Genomic DNA, 25,443 nt, shown 5'->3' with positions numbered 1-25,443 from the left:
TGTGTGTCTGTGTGTGTGTGTGTCTGTGTGTCTGTGTGTCTGTGTGTAAATTACTAATACAACTTGCTCGGTTTGTGTGACTATATAATGTTATTTCTGTGTATGTTTTCAGGAATGGTTCTTAAGTGCTGAGTAACCAACTTGTTTCTTTGCATCTTCTCAGTGAAGACTATTTATCTAACAGTCGGCACTCCTTAGTTGTCTATGGTTCTTTGTGTAGCACTGGAAGTTTAAGGATTGCTTCTTCCCATTCTAGCATATTTATATCTGTTATTCTTGCTCAGATCCATGTTTATGCATCTTATCAAAATAATTTTAAGGATGCCTTTTCATTGTTTCATTTCTCTTCAAATATTTTTTCAGTTCCTACAGAATTTACTCTCTTACATACAGGCTTTTAGGTAACATCTGGTTTAACTCAGAGATCTAAATCAGTATCTCTTTTAATATGATGCCAATGTTTCATAGCATTCATTTATCATGTGCCTTGGAAATATGTTTGTGTTCATTTTATTCTGAGCAATTTGCATTGTGTTTTCTGTTTTCTTACATTGTGTTTTTATTTGATTCAGAACTTTTCTCTTTTTTAATCTTTTATTTATGTATGGATTTCTTTGTTTATACTCCAGATTTTACTCCCCTCCCAATCCACTCCCAGACTTTATCACATCCCATACCTCCTTCCTGTCCCCTGTCTCCAGAAGGATGCCCCCACCCCCCACCACACTAGACCTCTAAACTCCCTGGGGCCTCCAGTCTCTTGAGTGTAAGGTGCATATTCTCTGACTAAACCCAGACCTGGCAATTCTCTACTGTACACCAAATCCAGTTTCTTCTGTCAAAAAAATCTCGGTAGTATTTCTTGGTGACAGGAAACTGAATTAGAGATCTGCACTCCTTGCATTTAAGAATTTACATGCAAAATGAAAGCATTGTACTTATCTGTGTTCAGCTCAGAGATTTTAAACAGCACACCTTACCTTAATCCATATCCGAAGAGATTGAAAAGATACTTGACCCATATAGAACAGACTAAAATTAGAGTGTTTATGTGCCTTCTATTGCTATAAACGGGGCTGGCCTACTGTTAAATATTGTCCAAGTTTAGTTGTCATGATTCAATAAAAAATATTTTATCACAGATACGGAGTTCAAAGTTTCTGAACAATTTATCACCTCTGCTGTAGTCTATATCTTTTCCCACAAAACAAACATACTTATCTTCTAATAATGAAAATTACTTTCCTATGATTTAAATAAATTTTGATATCTTGTGAGCAACACTTAAACATCTAACTCTCTATTCATGAAGCAATATGTACAATTGTGGGAACAGGGAACAGAAAGCTGCAAGTAAATACAGAGAAAGCCCAAGATGATGCCTGGCATTCAGACTCTGGAGACCAGCATTAGAGTTTAGATCTATCTTTATTATTTAATATATAAACACACACACACACAATTTTAGCCAATTTGGGTATGTCTTTGTAGTCAAGGGCAAATCAGGGTACAACAAGCATTGTTTAGCCGAATCTGACTTGCTTGTCCATGACTTTATACGGGAGGTTCCAATCCCCTGGTGAGGTTTCCCTGAAGCCAGGGCAAGCAGCACCACCCTGGCCTTGAGTCCTTTGTGCTGTCCCGCAGGTATGCCAGGAACCATGTCAGATCACACACTGTGTGCAGTGGATCAGGAGTCTTCAGGGTGCCGCAGAAGCCTGGGACGCCTTCCTCTCTTTCCCACTTCTTCACCTACCATGTTTATCTATACATTTTCCCCATACAGTGAGTAGGTAAATACAAAATTACCATCAACAAAGGGGAAAAAACATGTTGTTTCATATTTGGATGTTAAAGGAGATTCACGTAATGGGGATTACAAGCTGGGAAGAGTAAGGTGAATCTATGATAGAGCCAAGGAGTAGCAAATGACACTGAAATAGAAGTTTTAATGTTTCTTGCATATTGAGGCAGCCATCATTCATACTGTCTACGTATATGTGCTTATGGATAACTAGAAGCCCAAATAATAAATAATAAGTAATAAATAATAAATAAACTGTAAAATAATAGACACTGAAAGACTTGGTTTTTCCTTAGCACTGGTGGAGAGTGTTCCTAAAAGACATGGTCATTTATTCAATAACATATACTGTTGTATGTAATTGTATCATCATTATCATTATTATAGCATCATTATCATTACTATTATTATTTTTTTCATCATAAGTGCATGGAAATAAATTGCAGTGATAGCCAGTTACTGTTTCCCATCTAAACTTAGTGCAAACTAGCCATTTGTGAAATAAATCTCAAGAAATAAGGAACAAATTAATGGCAAAATTAGTCTCCACATTAAAGGGGATTATAAAGCCATGGGGATCTGTCAGTCATTATCTGCCTGTACATGCACTGTCACCATATAAAGAATCATGAAGGCTAACAATTGATGGCAATGTTCAAAACCTGAAAACAAACTCTGCTTTTATCTTCAGTGGCAGACAAGGAGAAAAGCATGATTTATTCCATTATTTGACAACTCTAAAAGCAACTACTATATAAAGACACAGAGATTTTTTTTGATAGATACAAACACTGTTGTGTGAGGCAGAGATAAACAATCACTGTCTTGGGTGGATTTCTTTAGAATGGAGAATTGTTATTTTGGTCTTTCTTCTTGAAATGACTTATATCCTTATTTTTTTTGTTGTTTTATATGTCCTTATTTTAGTTCTAACTATTGTGTATCCTGGGTCATTCTTTTTCTCCTGAGGGAAACTGGATTTTTCATGTTGAATAATAAAATATTTTATCTAAAATTAATGTGAAAGGGCTAATATGAAAAATTTGAAATGTAAACAAAGATGTATTATGTAGTATTTTTTCTAAAGATACTTTAATAAATTGGTAATTGCACTGTAATCAGGATGCCACACTCTTTAGTGACTAATTCTATATTGGTGTTTACATGGTTATTATAAATTGTTAATGTGAATGAATTTTATACAAATATACTGTAACATATTATAAAACCTAAGTAATTTTCAAATTTTGTGTGAAAAATTACAGGTAACAACTTTTACTTAGATGAGTGACTCTGTTTTGTCATAAGTTATTCTTTACTGAGCTAGGTATGATGTCATATACATACAATCCTTATGATCATGAGATTGAGGTATTTAATACTGGGAATTGAAGGCCAATCTAGGCTTAGTGCCAGGCCACCCTGAGCTACTTACAATGTTGTCTCTCTGAAACAAAAGTTCTCTTATATCTCTTTCTTGATTTGACATTAAAAAGTCCTTATACATTTATGCATTTCATATTTCACTAGCTGATCCATATTTACTCAATATAAAATTTATTTAGCTGGGTAGATTATTAATCTGAATTCTGTAAAGAACATAGAATAATTAAGTTAACATACTTATATATAATAATATATATAATATAAATAATATATTTTAATGCTATAAATGTTAATTTGTTGTTGTAACACTGTACTTAATTCTTATTATTTTTATCACATTTAGCTAAGCATCAATGATTCCAAATTGGAAATAATAAATGAAGTTAAATTTACAGTATTGAAAAAAAGAACAATATACAAAATAATATACTCGGGCAAATTATAAAAAGTACTCTAGGGAAAATATTTTTAAAGCATATTATTGACTCCTATGGAATAACATTTCTTATTAGCCCTGGACTAGAGAAAAAATCATGAAATTAAATTTCATGAAGTAATTAAACTGTGGTAAAATAGAGGTCACTAATTAATGGTGGCAAATGTATGGCTATTTCATAGACTAGTTTTCACTTTGTAGAGATTTAGTTTGTGTGTGTGGGGGGAACCACTAATGATTTGGATGTTGGGACATGACTGTCACAGCTTAGTAAGCCCCAGAACAACCACTCCCATTATTGAAAACATCTCACTTTCAGAATGTAGGAAATTAGCATCTCTTGCACTTCAGTATGGGAATCAGGAGAGTCCTGCAGAGGATTCAGTGGTGCGCTAAATTGACGCCTAAGGGAGAAGACAGTGAAAACATACTGGCTTCTCTCATACCAATTGCTGTTCTCATGGAAGCTTACAACTATGCAGATTTGCTAGTTTTTAAAATTGTAATAACAGGCAAAAATGTGATTGCAATATTAAAGACTGAATTTAACCCCCTCCAAGTTTTAGTATATGTTTGTTTCATTAACATGTCATTATCTGTCTTAAATATGGCTTATAATGAAAGATCCACAATTATTTCTTAGTGTAACTGCCAGAAAGTTGGAGGACTGTAGCCCCTGTCCAGCTGCAGAGATTTGATGGAACACACTAAAGTCTAATGTGTCATATACCATCTGTTTGATAGTTGTCTGTGAGATCATGGGGACTACATATCTAAAATATTTATTTCCTGGTATTTCACAGATACTTTTCTGACCTTATAGACATATTAAAGGTATTCTGAGATTACAAATAAATGGTCAAACAAATTGTATTGGTTAGATACTAATATGTACTCCTTTTATTATTCATAGAAGCAAACATTGAAGTATTTTTCTATAAGTATTACTATTTACCATATATGATAAGTATTACTATTTACAACTATTACTCAACCAATACTCAAACATTTGTATTAAGGAATATAATGTCTAAAGCACTCAGAGGAATTTGCATTATCTATTACTGTAATCTGAGTATAAAATGCTGTATTAGAAAAAAGTAAAGGATTGTGTGTGTGTGCAATGCATTTTTCTACATGTTTCCATGAATGTGTGTGTTAATTTAATTCCAGAATATTAATATGATATTGTGCCTCTAGAATGGAGACCTTTTACAAGAGCTATTTGGGGTCAGCAAATTCTCTCATACTGAAATAACTTCACCCTAAGCCATGCAGACATTAATCATATATTAACTAAAAATTGGTAAATATACTTTATATTCAATGAAAAAAAGGATATGCAGAAACAAACGGTAAATTTCATATTACCTTATACTTAAAACAGACTTTAAAGTGAACTACAGACTCAACCTGAAGTTCATTACTGTTTTTGGTACTTTCAGAGTAGAATGACTGTTCAGAATTGAGTATAATGTGTTTATTTAGATATAATATCAGATTAGCATATTTTTCTTTCATATCTATTATATTCTATGAACTATGAATTATTACCAATTATTATGGTGGCTTACAGACAATATAACCTGCTCTATCACAGAAATAAGTATATAGTGATTTTCTTAAAAAGAATTATATACATATATATATGCATATATATACACACACACACACACACACACATATATATATATATACACATATATGTATATCCTTATCATGTTGTAAATATTTTAAAATTAGATATTCATCAAAATCACTCTCAGATTTGAAAAGTCTTTTAACAAGGATATTTCTAAAATAAATTATATTCCTAATTCATTGGAAAGTAGGGAACGCATTTGAACAAAATAATACAAAATAAACTTCGTAACAACTTATGTGTATTTATGAAAATGGTATTTAAAATGTATTGTTAAATTTTAAATCAAGCATTCGTGCCAACCCATTTTTACTTTTCTCCCTTTCCATCCATTTCCTCTCCCAATTCTTTGTCCTGTCTTTTTTTATAAACTCACTTGCACACATGAACTTCTGATCTCTCTTAATTTTTTTCTTTTAAGAAACAAATTTTTGTTTGATATGAAGACTTTTATGGTGGGACAAATTTTATTTATGCTACCATTCAAACCCTCCTTGCTTAAGCTTTTATGTAGAATTGTTACATTTGTTCATTTCTATATGGTCTACCTTTACTACAGCGATAGACGACTAATTCCTAAAGTCACCCATTCTAATTCATCATAGCTGATGATTTACGGCATTACTTAAAATTTAATCTAAAATGAATTTTAATAGTTCACTGTAGGCCTTGCCTCATTCCCTAGAATTTCCAGTCTCCTCCACCATTGGAGTTATGCCTTGCTTACCCAGTTAGTCCCCTCCCTTCCTATCTGCCTCCCGCCTCCCTGCCTGCTCTGATGCGTGCTTGTTTTTCTAACTCCATTATGGTCTAGAATGAGTTTGTAAATATATGATTGAAAGAAATAGAATAAATATTTGAAGAAGTCTTCCTAAAACATCGACAAGTGTTTGTATGCGGACATCAGCCTCCTTAGGAAGAAGCAGTTATTAGAGATTCTCACACAATTTGACCATATAATTAAAATGTGGGTAAAATTAAAAAGTCAATATATAATTTTATGCCTACAGATGGAATGTTGAACAAAATCTAAGATTTGGAATTTCCATGTTCATATTACTTCAGAACATTGATCAACAATATATACTAGAGTTTCTAAAGGAGAAACCAGTGCATTTATGATGTGATGTGAGAACAATGATTATTTACTTACTGTCTAGTGGCCATGAAATAATAGTGTTTGTGAAATAGCATATCAATTTTCTTGGGACTGATTTATTTTCCCAGATGGTCTGCAATTCAAAATTTGTCTTGCACTTATTCATTAGGAGATGAAAGTATTCATTCAATTAAAATGATGCCATTATAAAAATCTAATGAATTCTCTAATGGTAACTAAATTAAAATGAAGATTATTCACAGAAGTTGTATACATTCGAGAAGGAAATAACTATGAAATCACTAACATGCTTGCCGATAAATATTGTTGACATTTTCATAGAGAAATATGAGATAAAAGTAAAAATATTTATCAAAGACACTATGGAGGACACTATCATCACCTGATGAAAGCTTACACTGTATATTTTTAAATGTCTGCCTTTGCTTTACTTTCTCTATTTTTTAATTAATCATTCCATTAGTTTAAATCTCAAATGATATCCCTCTTCCTGGTTACTCCATCCACCAATTCCCCATCCCATGATATCCCACTTCTTGGTTACCCTACCTTCAATACCCCATCCCACATCTCCCTCCCACCTCCCCTTTGCCTGTATGAGCATGCTCTCCCACCCACCCCCCACTCTCCAGCCCCACTGTTCCAGCACCCTCCTATGTGGCATCAAACATTACCCAGACCAAGGGCCTTCCTTTCCTGTTGCTGTCAGGCAAGGCCATCTTCTGCTACATTTGTATCTGGAGCCACGGATTCCTCCTGTTACACTTCTTGGTTGGCAGTCTAAACTTTGGGAGAACTGGGTGGTCAGTGCAGGCTATGTTGTTATTCCAATGTGGTTGCAATCCCTCTCTGCTTCCTCCAGTCCTTCTGCCAGCTCTTCCATCAGGTTCCCTGAGCTCAATCTGATGGTTGGCTCCAAGCATCCACATCTGCATTGGTCAGTTGCTGGCCAGACCTCCCCAGTAACTGCCACACTTGATTCCTGTCCACAAGCACCTCTTAACCACAGCAACAATTTGGGTTTGGTGTCTGCAGACATGCTGGATCCCCAGGTGGGGCTGTTCCCCAGTTGGCCCTTCCTTCAGTCTCTGTTCCACTTCTTTTGTCCCTGTTCATCCTTTGGACAGAAACATTTCTGGGTTAAAAATCTTTGAGATAGGTGGGTGTTTCCATCCCTTGACCAGGGGCCATGCCTATCTGCTGGAGGTGGTCTCCATAGGTTCTGTCTCCCCCTTCTCTGTGCTTTAACGCTAAAGTCATCCCCATTGGGTCCTGGGAGTCTCATGTTTCCCTGGTGTCCCTGGGACCTTCCAGTGGCTATCCCCAATTCTTCATCCACCCTGCTACCTATTTTTATTCAATTTCCTGACCCTCTGTACCTCTCTTACATCTCCTCCAGTTCTTGATATTGCCACCCTTGTTTCCTCCCCCTCCTTACACTGTTATTAGAACAGGAGAGAATATATATGGCATTGAAAAAAAAAGGTGAAAGCTAACAACATGAAAAGACATTTCTTTTTTGATCTCTATTTAGTGTATAAAAGCAGCAGTGGACATTTTGCCTAGAAATATTATATAATTCTTTCATTTCTTCTCTTAATTTTCCAAACATAATTTGATTATAGCTAATTTCCTTTGTAATAAAGGAAACCCATCATCATCTATATGCTAAGATAACATAGGTTAAAAATTAAACCGTGTCAAAAGCAAATATAGGTACTACCGATTTTAATATTTTTTTAAAAAAGTAGCTGTCTGTGATTAGTTAAATTAAAATATGCTGTGTTTGTTAGCATGAAGACAATTAAAAAGACATATAAGTTAAAATATACAGAACAGAGAACACTTTGGAAAGGTGAAATCCTGCTGAAAGAGATGTTTCTGTCCCTACATCCAAAAGACACGGATTTCTAGAGCCTGTAATTATCACAGTGCTTTCAATTAGAAACCAGAACCCCGGAGCTCTTGTCTCTAGCTGCATATGTATCGAAAGATGGCCTAGTCGGCCATCAATGGAAAGAGAGGCCCATTGGACTTGCAAACTTTATATGCCCCAATATAGGGGAATGCCAGGGCCAAAAGAATGGGAATGGGTGGGTAGGGAAGTGGGGGGCGCTATGGGGGACTTTTGGGATAGCATTGGAAATGTAATTGAGGAAAATATGTAATAAAAATATTAAAAATCAAAAAAAAAAAAAGAAAAGGATTTTTTCCTGTGTGAAATAATAAAAAAAAAGCCAACCCACCCATAGATTTGTTGAAAGGGAAATCTGAAGATTAAGGGAAAATTCTAAGGAAATATAACCAGTTTAAGATTGTTCTCAGATATGGTTTAATCTTTCCACTGTCTTTGTTGTATGCTTCAACCTTTAGCTATATTGTAGATTATTTGCTTTTCCATTATTATTATTTTTCCTGAAGAAAATCAACAACTTAATTAATTTTCAATTTTCAAAGTTCCAAGAAATATCAGAAGTGATGAATGAATTATAAACGAGGAATATAGACCAGACTAAAGCAGTGGATGAGAGGTTTGGTTACTATGGAGTTTTAGCTCATGAAAATAAACACAATGAAATGACAGAAGGTGTCAGAGGGCCACCAGTTAGGAGAGGAGAATATCATAGTAATGGATTGGAATGAAATTAAACTGTATGTTACAAGATCTTACAAAAGAATGCTCTGCATTATAAAAATCTATAAAATTATATATTTATTATACTTTGTTGAATAATTAACCATTCTGATACACTCAGCTTATATTTCACATTTTTTATATTCTAATAGTCATCTTACATGGAATTTAAATTATACAAGCTTCACATTGTGATGGCTTCCTAACATAATGTGTACTCTAACAAAATCAACAATTATGAGCCTGAAGACAAGATTTAAAGTTGTTCCTTCAACTATTCAATCAAAATTAAAGTTCCTCTTTCAGAATATTTAACCGAATCTATATTTTAACATCTTTATGTTGTTGAATTGTTTTTAGATCCCTTCTCATTTGAAGTGAATTACTCACATTAGCTTTTCATAATGACATTTTTTGATGAATAAGAAGTATCTTTTGAGGTTTCTTTACAAAGATGAGCTCTTTGCTTTATAATGTTGACTGCACTGTTAATTTGAACTCTCCAGTTTCAGAAAAAAGTAAATAGTATATTAAAATTTTCTATTATGAAAATCATTTACATTATAAATAACATGTATGCTTTTAAATGAATTATGAGAAATCATGTAAAAACTGACAAAATTACAATGACTTTTATTTATAACATTTCTATGCCACCGACAAAATTTATAATAACATAAAATGTTCTTTCAAGTGGCAATTTTATTAGTATTGACATGCACAGATCGCTGTATTTCTACAATCCCAATAAAGATAATGAAAATATGATTCAACCCTAACCTGCAAATCGAGGCACAGTACAAGGCTGAATGGAGATTGCTAACAGACTTTCTAAGGAAGGAAAAGTATGGGTATGTGATAAATGAAAGTTATGACTCCCACTAATGCCTGTGCCTTCCTTAAGCATGGAGAAGCAGGCATGTTATGGTCCTTTGATAAAAAATCATTTGTTTCCTAACATATTGCCCTGTACACAAACATTTATGTGCACACATATGACTTACACATTCTAAAATAGATACGTACAATCCTTTGTTGGCTGATACTGGGAAATTGTTATTACTCAACAGACCAAGGCTGTGGCCATCGTGATGCTCTGTTGGACTTCCATGCCTTGGAGCTGATCTTTCCTTCAGGTAGACATAGCTGCCTAGCCAGATTCCCTTGAGACTGTTGGCTCCTTTCTTCTTCAACTATTCTTCATTTTAACAATGAACAAACCATTATTACCCGGAATATATGGGTGTGGGTTATACTCGGGATAAGATGAAAGTTGAAGAACTGATGACTGATGTAGTGGTGATTTTAAGAAATCTTTGAGATGTGTCCTCTCTATGCTTTCAGCTTTCTAGAGTCTTCTATCTAAGTTGAAGTCAGGGCTTTGTGTCTTGTGTCATACATATTCCTGTAGTTTCCATCAGATGTCTAGGTTGGATTCCAGAGCCCCAGCACCTTGGAGATTGCTCTGAGTGTCTTCGTCCAAGGTTCTGGTATAATTTCTTTTTTTTTTTTTTTCACTTCTTGATTTTTTTTAACGTATTTTCCTCAATTACATTTCCAATGCTATCCCAAAAGTCCCGCATACCCCCCCCCCACTTCCCTACCCACCCATTCCCATTTTTTTGGCCCTGGCGTTCCCCTGTACTAGGGCATATAAAGTTTGCATGTCCAATGGGCCTCTCTTTCCAGTGATGGCCGACTAGGCCATCTTTTGATACATATGCAGCTAGAGTCAAGAGCTCCGGGGTATTGGTTAGTTCATAATGTTGTTCCACCTATAGGGTTGCAGATCCCTTTAGCTCCTTGGGTACTTACTCTAGCTCTGGTATAATTTCTTAAAGATCTCAGCATAGGAAGTTAATCTGTACTTTATTACTTTTGACAAATTCTGTCTCTATCACAGTGCTAGAAGTTAGATACCCACTACCTAGCTTGTGCAGAGGCCTTCAATTGTTACAAAAGAAAGCTAATCTATGTTTTTTCTTGAACAAAGCTGATGTAACCCAGGTAATCATTAAACACTCAGTAGAGGTGCATTTGTGAAAGCCATGCTGCTCAAGCCCCCTATTGAGTACAAATGCCTTACAAGACAAGGAAAGGATAGGAGGGGAACAGCAACCCTGAGGTTTGACAGAAGCTACTTTTTACAGTGACATGGATCAGATTTTAGGTTCTTAGAGACCAAATACTCCAAAGCACATGCCACAACCAGAATTCCAGAAACCAAGGTTGACAACTTTCAGAACACATGGAAAAGACTACAGCTCTAAAACACAGCTACAAACAGTTCTACAACAATCTTCAGTCCAAACCATACTGCACAACAAAGCCTGCCAGGCTATAGACTTTATCTAAGAGCCATAAGGTCAAAGTTATAACCAATAACATCTTTTCTTTCTCAGTAGCAATTTTCTACATTTGTTTCTTTTAGTGTGGCTATGACAAATTATGTGATAAAAGCAAATTAAAGGACAGACTATTTCAGGTCACAGTTGAAGAATACAATCCATCAGTAAAAATGTCATGGCCTCAGCTACTCCAGGTCACTGTATAAAACCCCAGGAAAGAGAGAAGGGAGAAAGAGGGAGGTTAACAAACAGTGTACTCTCACCTATTCTGATCATGACCACAGCACAGCCAATGGAGCAGTTTTATTTATATGTAGAATAGATTGTGTCCATTCACCTTTTTAAACCCAATTCAAAGTTTTCTTCACAGGCCAAGAGGTTTGTCTCCCAGATGTTTCTAGAGCCTGGTAACCACCACAGTCACTATACCCATTAGATATGAAAACATTTTATGTAACCATGACCAGCATAGAAAAAAAAAAAAAAACTACTAAAGCTAGAACATGTATATAAACATTTAAAATGGTTTTAGATTGTTATTACATCTGTTAAGCATGAGCAAAATGTTCAAACATACAGGGTGAAGGAAAAAAAGGCAGTAATAATTGATGCTAATATGTGGGTTCCTTTTAAATGTTAACTTGCCCAGATTAAAAAAAGAGAAAAAGAAAAAAGGAAAGAAAAAAAAGAAAAGAAAAAAGAAAAGCTCCAACGTAAGGCAGTAAACTACACCCACAAAAACATAGAAAATAAATTATCTCACACCAGAAAAATTTAAAGAGAAACATGCACACACACACACACACACACACACACACACACACACACACACAAATCTCCTAGAGGGTAGTAGCCACAGTTAGGGAATTGTCTACATCAAATTGGTCTGTAAGCATGTCTGTCAGGGGTTGTCTTGATTTTTGGTTTATGTGGGAAGACACAATCCACTGTGAGTTATACCATTCCTTAGGCTGAAGTCCTTAACTATATTAGTGGAGAAATATAACATTATGAACAAACTAGTAAGCAGAGAACACATGTCCAATTATTTGTTGTCTCATCAACTGTTGGTATGATATGACTAATTTTCCCAGTTTATTATCCCCTGATAAAGGATTGTGGCCTAGCCTTTTAAGTCTCATCCTATATGTAGATTTTAGTGGGGATGCTTCATCATAGCAATAGAAATCAAACCACAGTAGTTTTTAACAATTACTGAAAGCTAGTTATAATACATACTAAGATATATACTATAGCACCTGCTAGTTATCTCAACACTAGGGAGGCACGAACAGGTGGATCACTAGGACTCACTGCAGCCTGCCAAATTAAATTGGTGAACCCTATAGCCCAGTACAAGAGATCCTCAATTAAAAAAATAAATAAAAGCAGAAAAGTAAAAGAACCAACCAACCAAGATGTATTACAACAGTTTAATAATACCTGTGAACACCTGACTGATCTCTGGTCTACATAAACAGTTGTGTGACTTACTGTGAATACAAATTAACAAATAACCTATTCATTCCAGAAGGTGCAGTGATGACTGATCAACAAAATGATTAGACCTTAGTCTTTGTGAACAAGTCAATTCATTTGGATTGCTTACAGGAATATGGAGAAGACATTATTTACAGCAGCTTGGATAATTCAAAGGTTATTTCATCTTCAAAGACCTACACTATCATAGATGACAACACATGAAGGATGCATGACTAGATTCCAGTTATGATCTATGGGCAGGTGGTTTGCTTGAAGACTATCTACTTTCTCAAAGTTATACTGCATAGCACCTTGGGAAGAATCTATGTGAATATCTTAAGTTTCAGAAGCTTTCTAAATTTGTTGGTGTATTTCCTGAGCCTTACATACCTCTTCTTCCTTCCAGAAATGGATGTTTTCATCAAGAGGAATTTGGTGCAAAAAGCATGTATGCATGCGCACTATAAATGATAGATAGATAGATAGATAGATAGATAGATAGATAGATGACTGAGAACTAATACAACCAATTATAAGAAAGATCAAGTAAAAATGTTACTCTTTAGACTCATGCACTATGAGATTTGTTCACACAAAGGTCATTATCCATAGAAATAGATACATACTAGTTCAATAGAGTTACTTATAGCCTGCCTGTATTTAAAAGTTATTGTGCTTACTGTCTTGGTTTGCTTTACTGTCAAATTGTTAGCCTACATTCATCTGAGAAGAAAGCCTCAAATGAGAAATAGCCTAGATCAAACTGGCCTGTAGTCTTATCTGTGGGCATTTGTCTTAATTGTTAATTGATGTAGACAGGGGCCCATCCCACTTTATGTGGTGCCTTCTCTAGGTAGGGTATCTTGAACAGAATAAGAAAATGAGCCACGTAAAATGATCTATGTTAACTAAAAAACAAACAAACAAACAAAAAAAACCCAAACAAACAAAAATCAATAACAACAAAAAATAATTAAAACAAAAAATCCCCATAGTTTCTTTCATACATTTTTACTGTTACGTTAGATTCTTGACTCTTGATTGGATATTAATGCTGTGTCCAATGGTATGTAGGCCTGCCTTCAAGTTCCTGTGTTGGCCCTGTCTCTTCAATGATAGACTGTGACCTTAGTTTTAAAATACCCACTCTCATTTGATTTGGGTCCGAATATTTTACTTCAAAAAAATGTAACTAAAACACTTGACCTATGGATATCTGATAAAAAAAAAATTAAGAAATGCAATTAAGGAGTGTTCCTCCTGCTCCACATCTTTGACAACATGCATTATCACTTGAGATTTCATCCTAGCCATTCTGATGGGTGTAATATGAAATCTCAGAGTGGTTTTGATTTATATTTCCCTGACGACTATAGATATAGAGCAATTCTTTAAGTGTTTCTCAGTCATTAAATATTTCAATGTTGAGAAGTCTCTGTTTAGCACTGTACCAATTTTTTAAATTAATTTATTTTTTTTACAAACAGTATTTTATTCCCCTCCCCCATCCGCCCTCCAACTGTTCCACATCCCATACCTCCTCCCTAGCCCCATGATCTCTAAACTCCCTGGGGCCTCCAGTTTCTTGAGAGTTAGGTACATCATCTTTGAATGAACACAGACCTGTTGGTCCTCTACTGTTCATGTGTTGGAGGTCTCATATCAGCTGGTATATGCTGCAGGTTTGGTGGTCCAGTGTTTGAGAGATCTCGGGGCCCAAGAGTTATTGAGACTGCTGGTCCTCATACAGGGTCCCCTTCTCCTCAGCTTCTTTCAGCTTTTCCCTAGTTCAACCACAGGGGTCAGCTGCTTCTGTCCATTGGTTGGATGCAAATATCTGCATCTAACTCTTTCAGCTGCTTGTTGGGTCTTCCAGAGTACTTTCATGCTAGGTCCCTTTTTGTGAGTGCTCCATAGCCTCAGTAATAGTGTCAGGCCTTGGGACCTCCCCTTGAGCTGGATCCTACTTTGGGCCTGTCACTGGGCCTTCTTTTACTCAGGCTCCTCTCCATTTCCACCCCTGTAATTCTTTAAGATTGTCAAGAGTTGTGACTGTGGGATGGCCCTCCTCTCCCTCATTTGATGCCCTGTCTTCCTGCTGGAGGTATGCTCTATAAGTCCCCTCTCCCTAATGTTAGGCATTTCATCTAAGTTCCCTCCAACTGAGTCCTAAGAGTCTCTCACCTCCAAGGTCTCTGGTGATTCTGGAGGGTGCCCCCAACCTCCCACCTCCCAAGGTTGCCTGTTTCCATTCCTTCTGCTGGCCCTCAGGGCTTCATTGCTTTTCCCTCACCAATTCCAGGTCAGGTTATCCTCTCTCCCCCCACTTCCCTCCCCTGATGTCCACTTTCCCTCCCAGGTGCCTCCCTACCTCCCCACTTGTGATTGCTTTCTTCTCCCTCCCAAGTGGGACTGAGGCATCCTTACTTGAGCCCTTCAGCTTGTTGACTTTTTGAGTTCTGTGGACTGTATCTTGTGTATTCTGTACTTTTTGAGGAGCTAATATTAACTTATTAGTGAGTACATACCATGTGTGTCCTTTTGGGTATGAGTTACCTCACTCAGGATATTTTCTAGTTCCACCCATTTGCCTGAAAAACTCAGGATGTCCTTCTTCTTAATAGCTAAGTAGTATTCCATTGTGTAAATGAACCACATTTTCTGTATCCATTCTTCTGTCGTGAGACATCTAGGTTGTTTCCAGCTTCTGGCTATCACAAATAAGGCCACTATGAGCATAGTGGAACATGTGCCCCTGTGGCATGGAGGGACATCTTTTGGGTATATTCCCAAAAGTGGTATAGCTGGGTCTTCAGATAGATCTGTTTTCAATTTTCTGAGGAACCTCTAGATTGATTTCCAGAGTGGTTGTACCAGTTTGCAATCCTACCAGCAATGGAGGAGTGTTCCTCTTTATATACATCCTCTCCAACATGTGTTGTCACCTGTGGTTTTGATCTTAGCCATTCTGATTGGTGTAAGGTGGAATCACAGGGTCATTTTGATTTGCATTTCTCTGATCACTAAGGACTTTGAACATTTCTTTAGGTGCCTCTCAACCATCTGTTGGGTTATTTTGTAATGTGGTGTTGAATTTCTTGAGTTCTTTATATATTTTGGATTATAGCCCTCTGAGAGATGTTGGGTTGGTGAGAATCTGTTCCCATTCTGTAGGCTGCTGTTTGACTCCAAGCAGCATAGGGTATGGAGCCTGAAGTGGATTCCTCCTGTAGCCAGGCAAGGCTTTCAGTGGAGGGAGGGAGACACCAACATACCCACAAATCCTTTGCCTAAATTTCCCTTGCCTACAAGATGTGCACGGACAAAGGTAGAGGAATTATTGAGAGAATGGCCAATCAATGCCTGGCCCAAATTAAGATCTACCTCATGAGAGACCCAACCCCTGAATATATTAATAATGCTCTGCTATGCTTGCTGACAGAAGCCTAGCACAACTGTCATTTGCGAGGCTTCATCCAGCAGCTGATAAAATCAGATGCAGAAACCTGCACCCAAAAATTAGGCAGAGCTCAGGGAGTCTTGTGGAAGAGTCAGAGGAATGATTAAAGGAGCTGGAAGGTTCAAAGGTACCACAAGAAAACCTATAGAACCAACTGATTTGAGCCTATGGGAGCTCACAAAGACTGAGCCACCACCCAAAAAGCATGCATGGACTGGACTTAGTCCCCCTATACATATGTAGTAGATATACATCTTGTTCTTCATGTGGGTCCCCAACAATTGTAACAGAGCTGTCTCTTACTCATACTCTGTTGTCTGCCTTTTGATCCCTTTCCCCTAGATGGACTGCCTTGTCTGCCCAAAGTTGGAGAGAACACAGTTATTCCTGTTAAGACTTGATATGTTATGGCAGTTTGATACTCAAGATCAGATGCTCACCTTGAAGGGGAGGGGAAATGGGAGAAGAGAGTGAGAGGGTGGGACTTGGAGGACAGGAGGTAGGCAGATTGCATTCAAGATGCAAAATGAATAAAGAAGTAAATTAATGAAAAATGCAGTGATGAAATGATCTTGTTTTCCCTCATGTAGATTAAGCATAATCCCCCATCCATTTGTCCTTTAATCATTGTCAATAAAAGCTTCTGACTAATGCTGGGAGATTGAAACATGCAGACCACCAAGACACTACTCATTTCTCCAGTTCTGATTCACTCCTCTACCAGGGGTTTAATCAGGCCTGGGTCTGCCTCCCTCCTGAGTAGACCAGAGGCCCCATCTAAACAGCCTTCCTTCTGAAGCTCCCCTCTCCAGGTGGCCAGATGGGAATCGCAGACCAGAGTCATTTCCCGGGACATAGACACAGCAGCCAAGTTTATTGGTGCTGGGGCCGCCACAGTTGATGTTGGGGCCGCCACAGTTGGTGTTGGGACTGGCATTGGCACCGTATTTAGTAGCTAGATAATTGGCTATGCTAGGAACCTACCTCTCAAGCAGCAGCTCTTCTTTTATGCCATTCTGGGGTTTGCCCTGTCTGAGGCCATGGGACTCTTCTGTTGGATGGTCGACTTCCTCATTCTCTTTGCCATGTGAGGCTCCATGGGGTCACCCAGCCGCCCCTGCTGCTTTGACTCCATGCCCGTCCTGGTGCTGGAATGTACTGAGCTTTACCATTAAACAACAACAATGTTTCTCAAAAAAAAAAAATCTTCTCACTAAACATTTATGAATTACTCTTATGATCACTGTCATAAATACACTCCATGCAGAATAAGCACACTGGGAAGTGGCCCTTCTGTGTCATCGATTTACCAGAAGGTTATATAGATCACACCTTCCAGACATATTCCCAGACTACTTCCTCTTCTTCAGAATAATTAACCACGCAGAGAACACTCGGTTTGTATGATGTGGCATTTCCACACCTGTACTCCACAGATCACTCACCAGGAACATTTGGCAATACCTTTAATTAGCTTTAAATAAAATCTTAATTCACATCTTTCTAACCCTCACCATCTACATGATCTAGCCCTTGTTGGCTCCTGCAATTTCCCTGCTTTCTAAATCTCCCTTACTTCCTATGACTACACTCACATTGCTTTTACTCTGATTTTCAAACTTTCCAAGATTCTTTCTTAAGTCCTGTACCTGTGTTATTTTTTCTGACTTAATTATAATACTGTCTACCCCTACATAATAGTTCATTGAGGCTGCCATTAAAAAAAATAAATATATCCTTCTGGAGCTGAGACAGAAGGAAGGACCATGCAGAGACTGCCCCACCTGGGGACCCATGCCATAATCAGCCACCAAACGCAGGCACAATTGCATATGCCAGCAAGATTTTGCTGACATGACCCAGATACAGCTGTCTCTTGTGAGGCTATGCCAGTGTCTGGCAAATACAGAAGTGGGTGCTCACAGTCATCTATTGGATGTAACAAAGGGCCCCCAATGGTGGAGCTAGAGAAAGCACCCAAGGAGCTGAAGGGATCTGTAACCCTATAGGTAGAACAACAATATGAACTAACCAGTACCCCATGAGCTTGTGTCTCTAGCTGCATATGTAGCAGAAGATGGCCTAGTTGGCCATCATTGGGAAGAGAGGCCCCTTGGTATTGCAAACTTTATATGCCTAAGTACAGGGGAACGCCAGGGCCAAGAAGTGGGAGTGCATGGGATGGAGAGCAGGGCACCGGGAGAGTATAGGGGGCTTTTAGGATAGCATTTGAATTGTAAATGAAGAAAATATCTAATAAAAAATTGTTTGAATAAAAAAATAATAATCCTACAAAATGAACGTTGAACATGAATCTACTTCCTCAAGGTTCTGAGGGATGAGAGTTTAAGATCAATCTAACAGTGGGCTTAGTTCCTGATGAGGATTCATATTGTTTTGACCATGGCTTTCTTCTAGAAGTTTTCACACAATATTTTCTTTGTGTACACTCAGTTGCAATTGTAATGGCTTTGATACTTTCTGTAAGACTATCAGTCCTTCCTGACTGTCATGCTCTATTCTTATTACCCCATTCAACCCTAAACCCCTCCTTAAAGCTTCTAAATACATTCACATGATGGATTAGAATTTCAACCTATGTTTTTCTAGGCTCAGTGTCAGCATGTTAACATCTTCCTTACTTCCTTGCCACCCCGACTCATGGACTCGTAGACTTTCATTATTCAGGTTAATTTTGCCAGCATTTGTTTCAGACACTTCGTTATGTACACTCTATTCCAAGAGTAACATAATTATACAGGAGCAAGAACATTCCTAGCTTTGTTTATTCACCATTAAGCTCATTATGCATAGAATTTTGCTTGGCATATGTGAGGTACTTAGAGCATATCTGTGAGTGAATGTTTTTTCTTCAATTGACTGGGTATAATCATTTCTTGGTTCGGCATATAACATATCACATAACACAGCAAACTATATAACACAAACTGGGTTTAAAATTCTGTCTCTTGTATGCCGAGACCCCACTCATTCCCACCTCAGGAATTCCATTTAAAACACCAAACCCTTGAGGGAAGATACATGAGTTGTATGATTCATGTGGTATCCAGATAACATAAAAGTGTTTGTCCATGTACACCACCAAATGGAATAACTAATTTTAAGGAGTTATAATATATCATTATTTTAGTAAATCATTTTAGGTTTTTTTTTTTTTCAGTCAATGCCTCTAGCTATGTTATAATGAAATTTCCAAGTTCCTTTTCTTACCAGGTGGCATCTTCTTGACTTTTTCTTGGCTATATGCCAGAACTTTTATAGCTGCTTGGGTTATTAGTTTATTCTTTCCCTCATTTATTTGAAAATGTCAATCATAAATTTTATCCAAACCATTTTCTACATTTACCATCTGTGATGACAGCGCTCATAGCATTGGAAGTATTAAGGTGTGGGTGGACTTCCAGATATTTCTCACTCCCACGTCTAGAAGCCAGCTCCATCTGGCAAGGGCATGACGTGACTAGAGTATCAAATAACTTCTGACCTGACTCAGTGAGGCTGTGGAATTTTTTGTTGCTGATTTCTGTTTCTCCTGTGACACTCATTTCAAAATGTCACTGTTACTTTGGCCTGGCAGTGCCTATGTTTCCTATGTAGTGTGAAACAATTCCTTGGGGAGTAAGAGGTAACCCAGATCATGGATCACTAGGAAAAAAGATCAAGCAAAATTCAGCTTCACATATCCCATGTCTTATTCATTAAAGCCCACTGAAGACTGCCACGAGGGTACCTCTTCCTTGTGTATAAGCAAGTCACTGTAGGCTCGAAGCCCTTTTCAAATCCATCCACCTAGAGAGTAGTTCACAACTTTGCTATATCCAATCATAGCAAGATAGTACACACTTCTCTATTTTTATGAACATTGTAATGCCAATAGCTTCCAATATTACTGTGAAAGAAAATAGAACTGGCTTATCAAATTGGAGGGAACATGATATTTGTGAGCTTTTCAGTGCTGTGCAAACATATGAGAGGTAATAATCCACTAAGAATGAGAGATTTAACTATCAATTTCAGAGGTTTCTGGACCTGACTGCTCAAGGCACAATGCATCAGTAGTACATTCAACTCATAGAGGCAGAGAGGAAGGGAGATGGGGAGGGATGGAGGGAGGGATGGAGGGAGGGAGAGAGAGGGGGTAAGGGAGGGTGGGAGGGAGGGAGAGAGAGAGAGAGAGAGAGAGAGAGAGAGAGAATAGGCTCAGAACCCCCAGCAGCTCCTTATGAGGCATACCTGCAGTAACTAGACTTTCTCCCTTGCTTCCAAAAAAATATGATTGCAATACACACAAGTGGTCGAACCTTTAACCCATAAGCCTTTGTAAGAATGTTGGGATCTAAATGATAAGAGTTTTGGTTTTTTTTTTTTTAATAGAGTTCCAAATGTATGAGAAATTTCTTGAGCAGATCTCAGTTCACCCAAAGGGCATGCCTTCCATGCTTAAACAAGTAGGTTCAAAGGGTCTCTGAACATGATTCATCATTTCCTGTGAAAATTTGTGATACAACTGTGTAAATGTATAAAATGATTAACTTTCATCTTCATTGACAATGCTATACTTTCAATAAAAATCTCATTTGACAGTCATTTCTATGAGCATTTACAGTATATGTTAATTATAGTATATATCTCACTATATGTATTTTATATTAAATCATTTTCTATTTTTTCTATTTTTATTTCACTAGTAATTAGTCATTCCTATACTTAAGCATTTTGAGACAAAATTATATCAAAGAAATTAATAAATATTCTTTTAAAACTTTTGGCAGTTTATATATTGAATGCTTTAAATATTCTGAATTTTTGTCTTGTCTTTACACCTATTTTCCAATAAATAATTTCCTCTATATAAGAACTTTTACTACTCTGAATTCTATTAATATTGCTAGTAATCCATTCTCTTTCTATGTTTCTAATTTTCCTTTTCTAATATGTTCTGCATATTCTAATTTTACTCTGATGTATTCACTTGGTAAAAGGTTGGCTATAGCAAAGGTTAGTAAGACTGAAAACTATTGTTAGAAAATACATTTCTAAAATTTATATTATACAAATTTAAGAAGTAAATCCTTGGGATTATTTTTACCACCTTTATGGTGTTCCTTTTAAATCTAATTTTCATTTATGCCCATTTATATATTAAAAAATTCAAGTAAGAAAATATTTTCTTTGCTGAAGTGTTATAAAATTCAATTATGCATAAAGGCAAATATCACCCTGAGTAAAGAATCAATCTGTAAAATTAACAAAATGAATCTTTTGTATCATCAGGTCCCCAGCTTATTTTTGTGCATTGCAATGGCAAATATAACATATATTTGAGTACATTGTACAAGAAACCCAAGTGGGGCGGGGCGTGGTGGTGAACACCTTTAATCCCAGCACTTGGGAGGTGGAGGCAGGCAGATTTCTGAGTTCCAGGCCAGCTTGGTCTACAAAGTGAGTTCCAGGCCAGCCAGGGCTACACAGAGAAACCCTGTCTTGAAAAACCAAAAAAAAAAAAAAAAAAAGAAGAAGAAGAAAAAAAGAAAAGAAACCCAAGTGGAAGTGGAAGCACATTCTTCTCCCTGCTTACAATCTCTCTTCAACCACTCCTTCCTCTCCCCTCCCCTTTCCTTTTTACTTTAAAGGGATTCTCTTGGGATTTGGTGGTCAGTTCATTTCACATTCTTTCAGAACATCAATTTGCATATCAAAGTCCAGAGAGAAATACACAGAACCTATAGTACCATCTGTTCTTCACACTCTGTTGAAACCTACATATGAATAAAGCAAGAGATTGGAGAAGACAGCTTTGCTTTTGAAAAATATATGTCAGTATTTTTCAAGCAGCAAATCACAAATATTTAATATAGTTTTAAATTGTTTCATGTTTAGATACTAATGTCAAAACAAGATATTATTTCTACTTAAAGGGATTGTTGGTAAGAGGTGATTAGCAGGTGATTATTGTAGCTTGCTAGGTTTCATATTAAGGACATGGCCCATTTTATAACTGAAAGTAAAGCATTACGAAAAACTCAATCTTTAGTTTTCAAGTTAGTACATATATTCTGACCTATTTTATCTGTAATCCACAGGAAAGGAATTCTAATAATAAACATAACAGTTCAACATTTTAAACAACTGAAGTCAAGAAGAATAGTTACAGGATTCACTTCATTCTACTCTGCTTTGAAACAGCAATTCAGTAGACAGAAGCTTTGCCCATACAGAGGTCATTTTAAATCACCCTCCCTACCTTCCTGACCTAACTGTTTTCATAGTATTTCTAAATATTACCTTTTTGAATGTACCTAAAAATAAAACAAATCCCATTTTAATGATGAAAGTTCTGCCTTCTGGAATCAACTACAGAGTGACAATTATTTTGTAAAACAGTAAAAGCAAGCCAGGGGTCAATGCTGATTTAATGAGAACACTTCCCCTTCACCTGTAATCCTAAGAATTCTGTGATGAGCATTGCAGACTGCAGTGCCTGCTGAGGTCAGAGCTAAATTCTGCACCTATTGCAAAACAGGGAAGATGTCAGGAAGACTTTGTGAGGATTTAGTGTGGTAGCCTACACAGAGCGATGAACAGAACACTTTGACCTTGTTAATGTTCACTATTATTTCATAGAATTTTATATTTCTTCAAAACACAGAAAGCTTGAAATCCTCTAGGGAAAATAGAGAGGTTGTGAGAATGATGCCTTGAGGGAGAGTGAGAAAGGGTAAGGATTCATGTGCCAGTTTATTTTTAAAAAGCAGTTCTTACATTAGAGGAATGAAATTGGACAGAAAAAGAAAATGTTACTCATTTTCTCACAAGTGACTATCAAGTATACTAGTCTCCATAGAACCTCAGCTATTTTAAGTCTGTGGGGATATGACATGAATAAACATTAACAGGTTAATGAAACTCCTGTCTGAAAATAAGGGAAATCCTGTGGCTTGTTTAATGTACCAAAACTCAACCTTCTAATACTTCATTATGGTCTCAGTTCCTCTTAGAAGCAAGGGAAATAGCTTCTGTCCCAGGGGCATGCTGACTTTAAGGAGACTTTTTTATTAACATCCCTTTGTGGACTTAACTACCATTATGTGGTTAGGATAAAATATCTTGCTGATGACCCATTTCTAATAGTTCTTAATCAAGAAAGATTTGCAGTGCTGTACATATCTTTTCTCCACATTTCTTCTTAATTCATGCACATTGGACCCCTCTCTAGTATTATCATCGAAGCTGCCAGTGCCCAATTTCCTTTCCTTACTATCTAGCATTTTCATTATGTTCAACATTATTGCAGAATTTTGATGGGCTTTTGTTTTGATATCCCAAAATATCCCCAAACTGAACACTATAAAGGAAATTAAAAACATTATGCAGAGTAAGAATACCACTGCTCAGCTGATCCATCAAGAAGTGTTTGAAGGAACTGGCTGATTTTGCCATTCAATCTTTTTAATAAATAATTGCCCAGAGGGCCCTATCAAATTATGGCTTTTTATTTCTAAGATGAATTTTTAGAACCATTTTTAACACATTTAACAACAGTTACCTTATTTGGAACACAGTGTTAGTACTTTTCCTTGTGACTGTTGAAACGATTAAATGCCAAATGCAAATTAAACACAGAATACAGTGTCTGAAGATAGCATAATTTCAATAAACATGTCTTCCTTTACGTTCCTCTCTTCTTTAATAGGTGTCATGATTGCCATGAATATCAAAGTAGGAATCATTATACCATAAAATGTCCAGAAAGATTGCTTTGTGAAACATTGTTGCGGAATGTTTTTTTTCTCATCCACTCTGAAATTGATTGTTTCTATGCAACAGCTATGAAGGTTTTCACAACTAATGTTATTTCTAAATCTGAGCACAAGAGTATAATCTATGTATAGTCCCAAATACTCAGGTGGCTGAAAGAGCAGGATCTCTTGAATGCCTGAATCTGAGATAATTTGAGGGTAATGAATTGATACCTTGTTTAAAAGAGAAGAAAATATATTTATAAAACACTAATGAAGATTGTCTTAGTTAGGGTTTCCATTGCTGGAAAGAGACACTATGACCAAGGCAACTCTTATAAAAGGACAACATTTAATTGGGGCTGTTAAACAGGTTCGAAGTTCAGTCCAACATCTCCATAGCAGGAAGCTTGGCAGTGTCCAAGCAGCATGGCACTGAAAGAGCTGAGAGTTCTAAACTTGTTCTGAAGGCAGCCAGTAGAAGACTACCTTCCAGGGAGCTAGGAGGTAGATCTCAAAGCCCATCCCAACAGTGACACTGTTCTTCCAACAATGTTGCACCTACTTCAACAAGGTCACATCTCTTAATACTGTCACTCCCTGTGCCAAGCATAATTCAAACCACCACAAAGATTTTTTTTTAATTTATTAGATTGGCCAGTTAATAGATACAACTTGATGGTAAATTCCTAGTAACAGTATAAATACTTTAAAATAACATGAAGAAAATATAATCTTTCAGATAAGTCAACCAACTACTTAGAAAAGTACATTCTTACATTCTCTGAAAAGTGTCATATTTAACTTTGTTGGATAAAAGCCTTTGCTTTAAGTATAAGAGCTTATCTCCACTGTCAGTATTTCCTTTCCTGATAAAAACAAGTAGAAGTTCTGCAAATACTTACAGCTTAAAAGACAAATGAAATACTGTATTTTATACTTAGAAACAAAAATATAAATTAAAAAAAATATATAGATTTACATTTAAACATACCAGTCACAGTTCCATAAGACATTTTGCAGAATTAGTGAGTATACTTGTTTAGTAAATAATTAGCTATACAATTATAAATATAATATAATCATTTTATACAAAGTATTTTGTAAAATTCTGTTGATTTTAGGACTTACTTGCAATGTTAAAACAACATGACATATTAGGAAAATGTAAATGTCATATGATATGTATATATAATTTATTTAATACCTTGTTTTAAGAATTTTCAGGAGAAATCCGGCCTACATAGGGCCACAAGCCTCTTCCAGTCAGAAAAGCACCAGGGCAGCTGGGGCGCAGGGTCGGCTGACACTCGCCAGCTACCCACAACNCCCGCCACAGGATCTTAAGACTTCTGGAGAGTGGAACACAG

General features: G+C 36.6%; 1 protein-coding gene and 1 pseudogene across 2 annotated transcripts in view; both read left to right on the top strand.

The window, feature by feature from the left end:
• Positions 1-25,443, top strand: part of Epha6 (EPH receptor A6) — an 882,350-nt gene that overhangs the window by 162,578 nt on the left and 694,329 nt on the right. The gene's annotated exons all lie outside the window — the stretch shown is intronic.
• Positions 16,982-17,404, top strand: LOC110311231 (annotated as a pseudogene).

Source organism: Mus caroli, chromosome 16 (assembly GCF_900094665.2).
Source record: "Mus caroli chromosome 16, CAROLI_EIJ_v1.1, whole genome shotgun sequence".
Taxonomy (NCBI): domain Eukaryota; kingdom Metazoa; phylum Chordata; class Mammalia; order Rodentia; family Muridae; genus Mus; species Mus caroli.
Note: the sequence above shows the minus strand (reverse complement) of the source record. Positions and strands in the feature narration are given on the sequence as shown.